The following is a 14,343-nucleotide window of genomic DNA, read 5'->3' as shown; positions in this document are numbered from 1 at the left end:
ATTAATGAATGATGATAATTTCTGATTTTCTACATTTTGTGGAAAGCTTTATATACCTCCTGAATCCTTTAAGTCTTCAAGTCTCAGGGACTAACTGAAATGAAAATAAGAGAATGCATCTTAATATAAAAGGAGTTTGGGCCTAAGTGGGAGTGTAGTGCTAAGTGGGTGTAGGAAGGTAAGTGACTAATGGAATTAAAATCTAAAATAATGGTTAATTTACATTAGAGCCGACTCAAAGGAGGAAGCGAGCCATGTGCCCTGCCAAAGCATAATCCGAAACAAATGGGGGAGCCTGAAACATAGAAAGAGTCCAAATGTGAGAGAACTTGAAACTTTGGACAGGGAAGGAAGGGGACACAGAACCTAAGAATGTCCCTTGTTTGTTTCGTCTGTTATTTCTACCTGAATAAAGGCTAGGGATTTTATGTAAGATTTCTCCCCTTGGTTTGCATGTTTGATTGTTTGTTTGTTGTTTTTTTGGGGGGGTTTTTTCCTGTTGTACTCATCCACTCCCCATCCCTTACAGACTGTTCAATTCAATGACACTAGACTCCTTGCTGTTCTCCATCACCCGACTTGAGGCGTTTTCACTGGCTATCCCCCATGCCTTTAATTCTCTCCCTTCTCATCTCTGCTTCCTGGCCTCCCTGGTTTTCTTCAAGATGCAGCTAAAATCTCACCTTCTACAAAAAAAAAGAAATTTTCTCAATATCCCTTAATACTAATGGTTTACCTCTATAATTATTTCCAACTAATCTTGTATATTATACATAGTTGTTTGCATGTTGTCCCTCTATCTCAAACTAAATTCCATAATAGTGAGAACAATTGGTTTGCCTTTCTTTGTATCTTTATGTGCCTAGCGCATAGTAAGTGCTTAATAAATTATCATTGACTGATTGACAAGCATTTGTTGTTAAGCCTTGGATATATGGAAGGGGTGTGTCAGGCAGCTGTGATACATGCACAAAAGGAAAAACAGACTCTGCCCTGAAGGAACTTCTGCTGATGGGAATACATTTTCACCAACAAATAAATGAAACATAATTTTCTAGGCCAACCAGGATGACATAGTAATAGCAATATTATGTGATGATTAATTGTTAGTGACTTAGCTATTCTGATCCAATTATCCAAGGATTCTGAAGGACTTACTTGACACTAGGTGTGTGACCCTAGGCAAGTCACTTAACCATGACTGCCTCACCAAAAAAAAAAATGCTATCCACTTCCGGAGAGAGACCTGATGGAGTCTAAGTGCAGATTGAAATATAATTTTTTCTACTTTATTTTTCTTGCTTTTTTGCAACATGGCTAATATGGATATATGTTTTGCATGATTTCACATTGATAGTCACATTTCTTGCCTTCTCAATGTGTGGGGGAAGGAGGGAGGGAAGAAGAGAATTTGGGACTCAGAATTTTTTTTAATTCTAATTAATTAATTAATTAATGTTAAAAATAAATAAATCATAATAAAATTTTAAAAAATTTTCAAGGCCTGAAAATATACAGAATATCTCACAAATTGGAATTGAATTAAGAGTTAAGTTTGCAAATAATTTTAATAAATAGTATTTTTGATGAATAGACCCATAGAAACATATAGAATGATTTTACTGTTAATAGGTAGTGGCTCAAAAGAAGACTCATTTATTGAGAAATACTTATTCAAGCTAACTACCTATCATGGGATGCAAAGAACATTAGACTAAAGTAGGTTAACAGCAATTTAGGGTTGTTGCAGTCAGAAATTGCCCCACCCAAGACAGAAAAGGTTATTGTTTATTTCAGATTCCAACATAACCAATATGGAACACATACAAATAAGACATTTTACATCCCTTTGCTTTGCAATAGCACAATGTGGTTCTAAGAAAGTGATCAAAAAGAAGACAGAAGGCAGGAAGAACTCATAACAACTCAGTATTTTTTAAACCCAAAGGCAAGTATTTGATCACCCACAGTAGAGATATCACCATCTTAGGCCTTTACTCTCCTTTGTCCATTCCTGCTATTCTGAGCAGCGAGGAAATTACTGTGTAACTATGTTAAAAATTTCCATTTTGTTCAGATGATTTAAAATCTTCAGTGACAGGGCAGCTGGGGGCGTGGTAGATAGAGCGCTGGCCCTGGGGTCAGGAGGACCTGAGTTCCTATGTGACCTCAGATACTTGATACTAGCCATGTGACCCTGGGCAAGTCATTTAACCCTGATTGCTTCACACAAAACAAACAAACAAACAAAAACCAACAACAACAACAAAAAATCTTCAGTAAGAAAAAGTGTTGGTCCCTTTAAGCATTGCTTATCTAGAAAGTAACTTCCACCAGAGACAAGAGCTAAATTGCACCATGTTTCACTAGATGGGGTTAAAAAGTAAACCTGTGCAAAGGGGTTTGGAGTGGGAAAGTTAAGGGGAAGCAGGTAGAAATGAGTAAGGGTAAAATGACTGGAAGCAGCCTGGGAAGCCCTGAGTAGGGGCAAGAGAGCTATAAAACAATGCCCAGGGGTTTTTTGTTAGATTTCAGTCACAAGGGAAGTAAGTATTAGGCTCTTTTATTATCTGCCAGCAAAGAAAAACTGAAAGTAGCTTCACAGGACCTCACAAGTAAAGGCACAGTGCTGGAAGAGGAAGGAGATGAACTGAGTTATTTACTTTTCTTGTGCTTTTCTGAGGCCCAGAGAGCAGGCAGAAACAAGACTGAATGAACAAGGAGTACCACAATCTCTAGGAATACCACATATGCTCTCAAAAATTTCTGATGTCAAAAAAAAAAATTAACAGTTTACAAGCAAAAGAGATAAACTACTGTTGAAGTTTAGTCAGAACTCACGATGTTGTGCATAGGTGTTTATATTTCTTTAAAATCTTTCCATAGTATGTATGTCTATGTGTATCTAATTTTATGGTGTGTATTTAATTAATTAATACTGATATTTTAGTAAAAAGAATACCTTTCACACTAGAAAGCATATTTAAGAACAGACACAGTTGTCTTCTTGCTTTTCCTGGATCAAGTTCTCAACCTGTTCTCAACTCCAGGTATCAGCTTTCTTTTTTATTGTTGTTGTTCAGTCATTTCAGTCCTGTCTGACTCTTTGTGACCTCATTTTGGGGTTTTCTTGGCAAAAATACTGAAATGTTTTGCCATTTCCTTCTCCAGCTCATTTTGTAGATGAGCAAACTGAGGCAAACAGGGTTAAGTGACTTGCCCAAGGTCACACAGCTAGTAAGTATCTGAGGTCAGATTTGAAATCAGAATGTTGAATCTTCCTGATTCCAAATCCAGTGCTCTGTCCATTGCTCCACCCAGTTGTACCCTACCCTGCCTCAGTCTGCTTTTACCTGGTGGGAAATGTCTATAGCAATTCCCAGGGAAGAGCTAACTGGCCTCCATGACTATGCAAGAGAATGTATTTCAGGCATACTAAGAGCAAGTAAGCATTGCCCATTTGTCACCATGCCAACAACTCTCTACATTAGAGTTAGCATAATGACAAAGGCACCATAATGGCTGAAGATTCTGGCATCTTCCTGTCCTGTGAATGCAATATCATAACCAATTGATAGAAGGACAAACACCCAAGTTTGAGCACAAGGAAAGCCAATACAAGTATTTTTCTTGAAAGAGTCATCTTCTTTGATGATGACCCTTTATAAACACACTCTTCCCCAGTGAAATATCTTAGGTAAATTTGTCCTGAATTGTTTAAATTGGTCACTTACAGGAGAAAAAAATAAAATTTGACTTAAATGCTGTATTTGCTATCTTTTCATTCTTTTCTTCAGTTTTCTGATTTGATTCTGAGCTTACATTTAGTATTCCAAGACACTAGGTATACTTAGTGTTCCAGATCATGTGCCTAAGCCACATATTAAGAAGGGAAATCCCAACAGAGACTCAAGTTTTAAGCTCTAGGCAGTTTACAATCTAGCTCTTTCCAGGATGCTCTTGCAAGAGGCTGGAGATAAGTTTTGATTGCAAGGGCTGCCTTTATTATTGTTTGGCTCTCAGGGAAAAGCAAGCCAGAAGGGTGCATGTTTGGCCGGGAGAAGGCAAACTTGTAGGAGGTGTACCCTAGGGTTAACTTCAGCAGGAGCTTAAAAGGACAAGAGCCTATCTCCAAAGGCAGAGAAGAGCTCTTAGGTTTGAGTACATCTTACATGGGCAGAGTCCCACTATTCTGTCTGATATGAACTGCAGACAGAATGAAGCAAACAAAGTTAGAATTGGAAACTTAAGCCACAATAACCTCAGCATTAATTAGAAACAATATTTGTGACCATCCCTCGAGCCTGGCATTGAAATGTGAAGTGAATTAGTGAACAAAGGAGGCCCTGACATTCTTTGCCTCTTAATATAGCCTCACAAGGAAGCGGGGGAAAAGCTACAATTCTGTATCACACAATTATGGCCTCATTCATTAGTCCCACATCACTGACTACACCATGAAAGAAATGACAAATTAGTAATTTCCCGACCCCAGTATAATACTATCATTTGTATCACAAAGTCAGCAAAATCTAACCTCCAATAATTCAGCTCACCATTCTAACCCAAGACCAGCCATCAATATGGTTTTATGTGCCTTGTACTAATCACTAAAGTCAGATAATATGCAAGGTTAATGGTTGCAGACAGTCTGGGGAAATATCCAAGATCTGATAAGGGCACCCCACATTATTGCAGTTCTCTGTGTATATATTCTGACCAAGAATAGGCCAAGGAAGGAAATCAATGGTTAAGGCAGTCGTAATACATCTCTTGGTGTAACATATAAATTGGCCCTTCATTTGCCCATTCACATTTCGGTTAATAAATAGTTCAGACATAGGCCACACTGATAGTGAAGGAGTGTAACCATTGTACATCTGCCACCCCCACTTTAGATTTATGCTGCCCCAGTAAGACAGGGTTCATCCACTGCTTTTCAATTACTTTGCAGGTCTTTTAAAGAACACAAGAACATTTACACTTAAGTTCTGATTAGAAGTTTAATATGTGTATATATCACCCCCAAAACTCTGAGATTCACTTTTTTTCCCTTCATTTAAACCCCTTTTACAGAACACTAAATCGACACAGCAAAGCCCATTCTCTCTAGGTATTGACTGCTGGGGTTAATGAACAAGCTTCACATGTATTACTGTGTGTTAGACCCTCATTTACCACTGATACGAAAGATACCTTTTCCTTTCCCTAGAGCACTGACTTAAAACACATCATTGCATATCATACTTGTCTTTGAAAATTCAACGTTATTTAAATTTTATAGAAGAAATTCTTATACAAAATCGAGCTGTCCAATTTCAGCTATGTAAGCTTATATCTACATGGTTTTATATATCTATCTAGGTTTATATTTTAAAAATGAGTGAAGTAGCCAGCAATTTTTAAATTACTATCATTAAAACAATGCATGCTTTTGAAGTTGTCTACAAACATCATACTCCATTCTTAGTATTGTTTTTTTTTAAGTATGCATTTCTGTATCCCAAAATAATTACAGCCATTTACCTTCCCAAACCAAAATAAAACATGTAGGCAATATGTTCAATTTGTAACCGTACCACCAAATGCAAATGGGAATTTGGCAGCTTAGATGTGGTAGTATTTAATGTAGTTTATCTCACTAGTGACAGTGGGAAACAGACACTCTCTTAGGAGTGTGAGTTATGACAGTCTCTTCGATGAGTGAAAAATCATCCCCATACAACTGTCACTGATGAGATTCTCTTTCATTTTGCAGGATGTCTGCTTCAACAGTTCTGAGCCTCTCTAGTAGGAAAGATGCAGACAGTTTATTTTAATGAAGCCCAGAGTTCTTCTAACTAAAGAAAGTCACTTCTCACATCAAGAAGCAACAATGTTTGCCTCCCAAAATTTCAGGCAATGAAAAAGAACTTGGCAAAAGTCCTCCATCAACACATATGAAATGAAGTAGGTAGAAAAACTGCTACACACCTGAGCAACCTTGGGCAAATCAATTTCATCTCTCTTGGCCTCAGTTCTTCATTTGTCAAATGAGGGGGTTGCAAGTGACAATCTATAAAGTCCCTATGAGTTCTTTAGCCTAGGGTCCTATGGTCCTCCATTAGAAAAATCAATAAGGATTTGTGGTAGTTACAATGAACAACTTTTAGCATTTATCTATTGTGTGTACATAGAGTATAAAGAACCGGGAGAAATTACAAAAGTATTGTCACCTGTTCATATCCTTGAAGGTTTAGTCATCTATGAGAGGAGACAGGACCAACAAACAACATGAAGACAGGCAGGACTAATAAAAATACTCACACTTGGAAGGTTGTATGTTCTAATCAATGTAGGAATATCTTCCACTGATAAAGATCTCAAATCTTCCATAGTCACCACTCCTTCACAAAAGTCCTACTCTGATGCCTCATCATGAAGTAGAAACGACCCTGGATTGTCAAAGGCTATACCAATCGACCATGAGCTCCAGCAGGTATTACCAAGCTGAAAAGACTCTAGGGGCAGCCTTAGCAGCAGACTCGCTGTTATGTAGGAATAGCTTAGATAGACAAAAAGAACATCACCACAAGCAGGTAGGCTGTGAGATGATGGATTCTTTAGCTATGGTAACTAATGATGATAATTTAGATAAAGATGTGGACAGAAGACAGAAAAGAATACCAAAATATTCATAGCAGCACTTTGGGTGGTACCAAAAAAAAAAAAAAACCCTGGAAATGAAATGAATATCCATTGGTTGGGGAATAGCTGATCAAAATATGGTGTATGAATGTAATGGAATATTACTATACCATAAGAAATGACAAATATAAGGAATTCAGAGAAACCTGGGAAGACTTGTATAAACTGATGTGGCATTAAATAAGCAGATTCAGTAAATAATATGTGTATTTATCCACATGTGGATGGATACACATACATATATGCATATATGTATGTATATATGTGACTACAATGATGTCAGTTAAAAGGATGAAAGACAGCCAAATTCTTATCAGTTATAGTCACCAGACTTAGCTCAGGAAAATCAAATGTAAATCAGTATCCTCTCCTCTGTAGAGATGTAGAGAGCTAGGGAAAAGAATGATCCATATACTATCCAACTTGCTTGCTGCTTCAATTGATTTCAATTAACTCTTTTCTTTGTTTCAAGAGAGGATTCAATGATGCGGGGAAGTAGAAAAAGACTAGGATATTATGGTACAAAAACAGAGGCATCAGTGAAATTTTCAAATATATGCATACATAACTGACTGAATTAATTATCAGCTATATTGACAGGCTGAACTCCATTTTACTTTCTTGATATGTTCAGCTCTACATAATGAGGTTATTCATGTACTAGCAGTGCTTTGAGACTTTTACTGTAACAAAATCTGTTGAACAAAAAATGCTGTCAGATACACACAAAAGTTCCTGCCCATTTAGCATTGTCAATTTATTGACAATTTTATTTTTATTATCATCTATCGCAAGGGATTTATTATCACTTTTATTTATGTGTTTGCTCGAGCATACACACACACACACCTACACACACACACACACACACACACACACACACACACACACACGCCAAGTGGGATAATAAAATGAGTGAAAAATGGATGCAGTTGAGGATATTTCATTTCTTTCAAGAATACTTACTATTTCCTACACAAATAAAAGTAGTTATGAAATTGACATTGACTATGTACATGACTGTAGATAGGTGACTTAACTGCCTTCGAACTCAGTTTCCTCATGTGTGTAAAGCTTTTGTTTTGTTTTCCAGGGCTTCTGATCCTTGGGGTTCCCCTTCCCTGACTTCAGTGAGGCCATTCTAATCCAGTCCCACCAACTCTCATGACCCTGTCTTGTACTTCAGGTTTTAGACAGAGACAAAATTAATTACTCGTGGACTCTCTATCAGTTAACAGAGAGAGGTTTATTTAACCATAACATTGAGTACAGCTTCCCTAATCTCTGCATTGGCACCAGGCAAGAATAAGGCAAGAGATGCTGATTGCTTATACAGTGGTTTTTGTATAACCACTGTGTATAGCCGCAGGAAGCTACATCAGTGATTTGAGCTCTAATATCTGAACCAATTAAGTCTTGAGGGTGGTTTCAGTACCTTTTAGAGAAAAAAAAAACTAGTTTAGGCCATGAGAGGTAGAGTCTTTGGAAAAGCTAGCCTAGCTTTTACGGCAGAGCCTCAGGGGGAAAAAAAATTACCCTAGCCTACATTGCTGGGACCCTAGTAGATATTGTTCCAAACAAAGGAATCAATCAGATCACAGATCCAGTCCATTATTTGAGAGGGAAGGATAAATTGGAGTTGGGAGAGACTTTAGGCAAGAGATCAATTTGGAGGCTAGTGTAATGATCCAGGTGAGAGGTGATGAGGGTCTGAATGAGTGTGATAGGGACTTGAGTATGACTTTTATTTCAAAGCTTCTCCTACAAATGGTGTAGTTACTGCTGTCATAGATTTCAGAGCCAAATGGAGGATTTGGCAGTTGGCATTGGCAGTTTTGAGAAAACTGAGAAGAAAGAGTTAATCAAAATAGTTTAAGAGAAATTATGTTAGAGACAGAGAGAAAGAAGACAAGGAAAAATTTCTTTCTTAAGAATATGTCCTTAACTGTTTTTATGAAGAAACATTATAAAGATTATTTTATGAGAAGTGAATTTGAAGAAAGTCTGTTAAAAGCCATGGTTGGAAAGCAACTGAAGAGATTTTTTTTACTTTCATGGGTGGAGATCAACTGGAGAAAGACAGAGAGAAAGAAAACAAAGGGATCTTGCAAGGAGGATGAAGAAGATTCTTGGCTAAAAAGACTTTGTTATCCTGAATAAACTATGTGCTGTGAGATTATGTTCTCTGAAGTAAAGTCATCTGCAATTACCGTAATGGCTTGACCTGACTGTGATCTTTCTCATCGCTAACATAATGTGTAAATAATTATTTCCACTTTAGCAGCAAAGATTCATTGTTAATAAATTATACATTCAATAACTCTAATATACATTTGATCACAGAAGGTTGGCAATTTTAACACAGAGAAAGATGTCAGTAACTACAGTTCTTATTCCATTCTAGGGCCTTCCCCTATGTTGATTATTTCCAATTTATTCCATATGTAGCTTGACTGTACAGAGTTGTTTGCTTGTAAGTAGACTGTGAGCTCCTTGGGAGCAGGAATTATCTTTTGCTTTTTTGCTTGGCACAAAGTAGGTGCTTATTCACTGTTTACTGACTGACTGATTGACACAACGAGAGAAGTTTTTTCATTTTATTGAATAAATAATATTTTATATACTCATGTGGGAGCTCTGAGTGTAGTGAAAATATTAAAATTTATGTTGAAATATTAGTAACTAATAATAAAATATACAACTTGCCCCCTTAATTACCCTAAAACTCAAGGTGATGAGAATAGATATGGGAACAAATCAAGTTGACTGAGGCATGACAGGTAGGTAAGGTTGATTTAACCCTATATAACCTTGCTATGTATATAAAATCAAAGGAGTGGGTGTATGAGATCCCATACTATGGATCCAATTCCTAAAAAAAAATTCCTAATAAATATAATTAAATAATTAAATCTTAGGTCAGATTGTTGAGGTACTTTAAGAAATTAATAAACCATTCCCCTGTAGGCAAAGGTCATCATCATAGTTAACATTTATATAGTACCTACTATATTCCAGGCTAGGGCCAGCTAGGTGGGGCACTAGACTTGGAATCAGGAAGACTCATATATATATATACATATATATATATATACATATACATATACATATACATATACATATACATATACATATACATATACATATACATATACATATACATATACATATACATATACATATACATATACATATACATATATGTATATAATATAGTCATTCAAATCCAGCCTCAAACACTTGCTAGATGTGTGACCCTGGCCAAGTCACTTCACTTTGCTTGCCTCAGTTTCCTCACCTGTAAAATGAGCTGGAGAAGGAAATAGCAAACCACTCCAAGTATCTTTGCCAAGAAAAACCCAAATGAGGTCATGAAGAGTCAAATACAACTGAACAATAACAATAATAGTGTTTCAGGCAGTATGCTAAGTGCTTTACAAATATTATGTCATTTTATCCTCACAACAACCTTGGGAGGTAGGTCCTATTAGTATCCCCATTTTATAGTTGAGGAAACTGAGGTAAACAGAAGTCAAATGACTGGCCCAGGGTCACAAGCTGTGACCTGTGTCTGAGGCTGCATCTGAACTCAGGTCTTCCTGACTACAAGCCCAGCACTCTATCCACCGGGCCACCTAGAGCCACTCTAGGATTTGGATCTGGATTCAACTTTGTATAAATTACCCTCAACTTTAAGAAGACATCTCTAACATTAGATGGCACAATATAGTAGAAGAAGACTAGTATGGGAGGCAAAAGGACTTAGTTCTGGTACTGGCTTTGCCACCAACTCACTGAGTGACGTGGGGCCAGTTGGCACATCTCTCTAGACCTCAGTTTTCTCACCTTTCAAATCAGTTGAATTAGATAATCTCCAAGATTTCTTCCAGCTCTAATAGCTTCATTAAGCTGTAATTTCAGCTTCTTTAATAGCTCCTGTGAGTATCACAAAACCAGCATTGATAATCACTAGGGCAAACAGCTGCCTCTACTACCAAGTGTGGATTCTCTCATCATAAGAGACAAATCAGTTACACCCTCCTCAATATAAAATGACATAAATTTTCAGTCTTCTCACGTAACTTATATTGAATGCATTTTGTCTCATAATATTATTGAATCCAATGAGCATTCCCCATCAAAAAAAAATTTAAACCCAATTAATTAGGTTTTCTTTCCCAGATTGAATTAACAAGAATTCCACAAAGAGTAAGCATCACTAATGCCTAGCTATTGGAATCAATCCATGATGGAAAGACAAGGAACAAAGAAGCTCTAGAATCCTTATTATTTCTTCATCTTCATCTTCATCTTCTTCTTCTTCTTCTTTTTCCTCTCTCTCTCTGTCTCTCTCTCCTCCTCCTCCTCTTCCTCCTCCTCTTTTCTTCTTCTTCTTCTCTTCTTCTTCCTCTTCTTCTTCTTCCTCTTCTTCTTCTTCTCTCCTCTTCCTCCTCCTCCTCATCTTCCTCCTCCTCCTTTCCTCTTCTCCTTCTTCTTTTTCTCTCTTCCTCCTCCTCCTCCTCTCTCTATTCCTCCTCTTCTTCCTTCTTCTTCTCTCTCTGTCTCTCTGTCTCTCTGTCTCTCTCTGTCTCTCTCTGTCTCTCTCTCCTCCTCTTCCTCTTCCTCCTCTTCTTCCTCCTCCTCTTTTCTTCTTCTTCCTCTTCTTCTTCCTCTTCTTCTTCTTCCTCTTCTTCCTCCTCCTCCTCATCTTCCTCCTCCTCCTTTCCTCTTCTCCTTCTTTTTCTCTCTTTCTCCTCCTCCTCCTTCTCTCTTTCTCCTCCTCCTCCTTCTCTCTCTATTCCTCCTCTTCTTCCTTCTTCTTCTCTCTCTGTCTCTCTCTGTCTCTCTCTGTCTCTCTCTGTCTCTCTCTCTCTCTCTCTCTCACACACACACACACACACACACACACAAACACAAACACATACACCTCTGTTTCTATTATCATCAGCATAGTAAATGCTCATTGTGTGCATGAGCAGCACACAGTCTTTGCCACCTCCAATACCGAGTCCTCAGACTCAGGCCCAACCCATGCACACTGCCAAGAAATTCCCAGCATGGCAGCAGGCTGTGCTCAGGGTCGCTGTGGCAGCTCTGCACATGACACATTGTGCAGCTACTTTGGCTCTCATTCTCCCTGTACCAGGTCTCCTTGCTCTTTTCACAGCTCCCTTAGGGGAGGCAGAAGAGAAACAGGGAGGGCAGGGATGCCACTACTGATGTTCAGACAAAGGTCATCATCCTGCTAGGATTGGCAGACAACTCTGGCAATAAGCAACTCTTCTGAAGGGATTCTTCAGCTACCCCAGTGGCATTAAAAAAAAAAAACCACTAGAACAAATTACAATTATACCAATAGGAAACTCTAAATTTCACTTTTTCTTGATATTAAGTGAAAGAAGATAGGTATGTACATCTCCCCACATGCTAGGAGAAATTTGGCAGACAAATTTCAGTTGCCTGATGATATCTTAGAGGAGGTTTCTCCACTTGGGCAATATAATCCAAATCAGCTCTATGCACTATTTTGTTGAAATGCTCTTGAAACCGAAACTAGCACTAGAGCTACTCGGTAATCACCATTCTACATAACCAATACACAATTCACTGAAGCCTTGAGCACCTGTTAGACACGAAGATGTATTTCCCAAACTATTAGGTAATACAGATTAGTGAGAAAAACATTGGATCTGTAGTAGGAAGGCCTGGGGTCAAAACCTAGTTCTGCAACTTATTGCGCTGTAGCTGTGCAAATTACTCTACCTCTCCAAGTCTTAATTTCTTCATCTGCATCATGAAGATGTCTTCATAACCTCTCTCACAAACTGTTATAACCTTGTTGAGAATTGAACACCAAAACAGCTGTATACACAAAGACTGCATTTGTCATTTGGCACTAGAGCTAGGGATCAAAGAAGTTCCAATAGATGTGCCAAGGGAGTGCATGGTCATCTTCTAGGATATCAAACTTAAATGGTGGTTCTGCCCTAAATTCTCTTAGAAGTCATTAATGGCTCTGCCATTCATCAATTTTGTCCCAAATCTTTTTGAGTCCAAAAGTTTTATAGGCAGAGCATATTAAGTTCAGTTTATTTACCTCAGCAGATACCAGATAATGGCCAATTCCAAACACATTTAAAGGTCCAAAAGAATAGAAAGGGTGCGACAATTTGGAACTATTAGATTTTCAAAACCTGTGTTCTCTTCCTAACAACATCAGTTTTAATTCTTGACATTCAAGTGTGGAAATAATGGAATGAGGGAACAGTTATGAATCATCCCTACTATGTTAGGATGTTACTGGTATTAACTCTAATATAACTTTAATTGGTGTAGTTCCCAAGGAAGAAAGATTTTCAATATGCTTCAGTAATAAGAGAGCTTTCAAGAAACAACCCAAAATCTTATTTCTCATCTCCTTTCATATCTAATTTGTGTTAATTCAATTAAGGGTATGCAATTTGGCCATCAAAGAAATTAAATATAAGGAAAAATGTACATTAATGCAAAGGTTGAAGAGTTAAGCTTATGAAAATCCAAGAAATTCAAAAGTTATTCTCTTATCTACGTAAAGAACTTGCTACTGCTGTATAAAGAGTTATTGAGCACAGAGAATTCTAGATTTAGAGCTGGAAGAAACCTTAGAGGCTACTGGAAAAAACCCTCTTATTTAACAGATGAAGAAACAGAGGCTGTGAGAGGTTAAATGACTTACCCAGGGTCACACAGTTGGTAAATATTATTTACTTATAAAAATGTTAGCTAAACAAATTACAGATAGCAAAGAATGTATATTATAAGACTGAAATACATAAACATGAAACTAGGATGAGTTACCTTTTTCCCTCCTTACTACCACTCATGTAGAGAGCTCCTGGTGAGGAGAATCCTTTGCCAATACAGATAGGTACCTTATCTACAGCTTACAGTTTTAGAAATATATCTGAGATACTAAGAGGTTAAGTGAGGGTCATGTATTATATATGAGAAGCAGGACTTGAACCCAGGTCTTCCTAACTTCAAGGCCAACTTTCTACCTACTACACAATGCTGCCTTTCAACATCCAGCACTAGTAAAATAGCAGTGTTTTATGATGTATTGATGCTAACATGTTGATATCAGTACTCCTTCCAGAGGTAACAATCACAGTCTGTCATGCTCCTTCATCTTGTGCTACTCTTATTTATACATTTTGACTGACATTTAGGCTTTCCTCAGAAGGGAAGTAGAAATGCTCAATGTGTATTATGGATGGAATAAAGAATGGAAGTAGTATTTATCTCCTAAATACAAAAGAAATCCTTTTTTAAAAAGGACTCTCTCTTAGAGAACTCAGAACCATTTCTATATGAAAGTGAGGCTTTGGAGGAGGTCTACAAGATAGCGTCAGAGTACCTGGGTTCACATTCTACTCTGTTGACTACTACCTATGTGATATTCAGAAGTCACTTAAACTCCCAAGGATTATCTTCATATGTGAAATAAAGAGTTTGTCCTAGATGGTCACCAAAGACTCTCTCAGTTCTATATCTGTGATTTTGTGAATCCTTGAAAATGCATGTTAAAAAAAATACCTTCCGTGAAAACAAAACAAATGAAAAAAGTTTTTGAGATAAAAAAAAAATAAAATAAAAAAGCACTCTCAGGTGCAGCTA

Source organism: Phascolarctos cinereus, unplaced genomic scaffold (assembly GCF_003287225.1).
Source record: "Phascolarctos cinereus isolate Bilbo 61053 unplaced genomic scaffold, phaCin_HiC Scaffold_7;HRSCAF=346, whole genome shotgun sequence".
NCBI lineage: Eukaryota > Metazoa > Chordata > Mammalia > Diprotodontia > Phascolarctidae > Phascolarctos > Phascolarctos cinereus.
Note: the sequence above shows the minus strand (reverse complement) of the source record.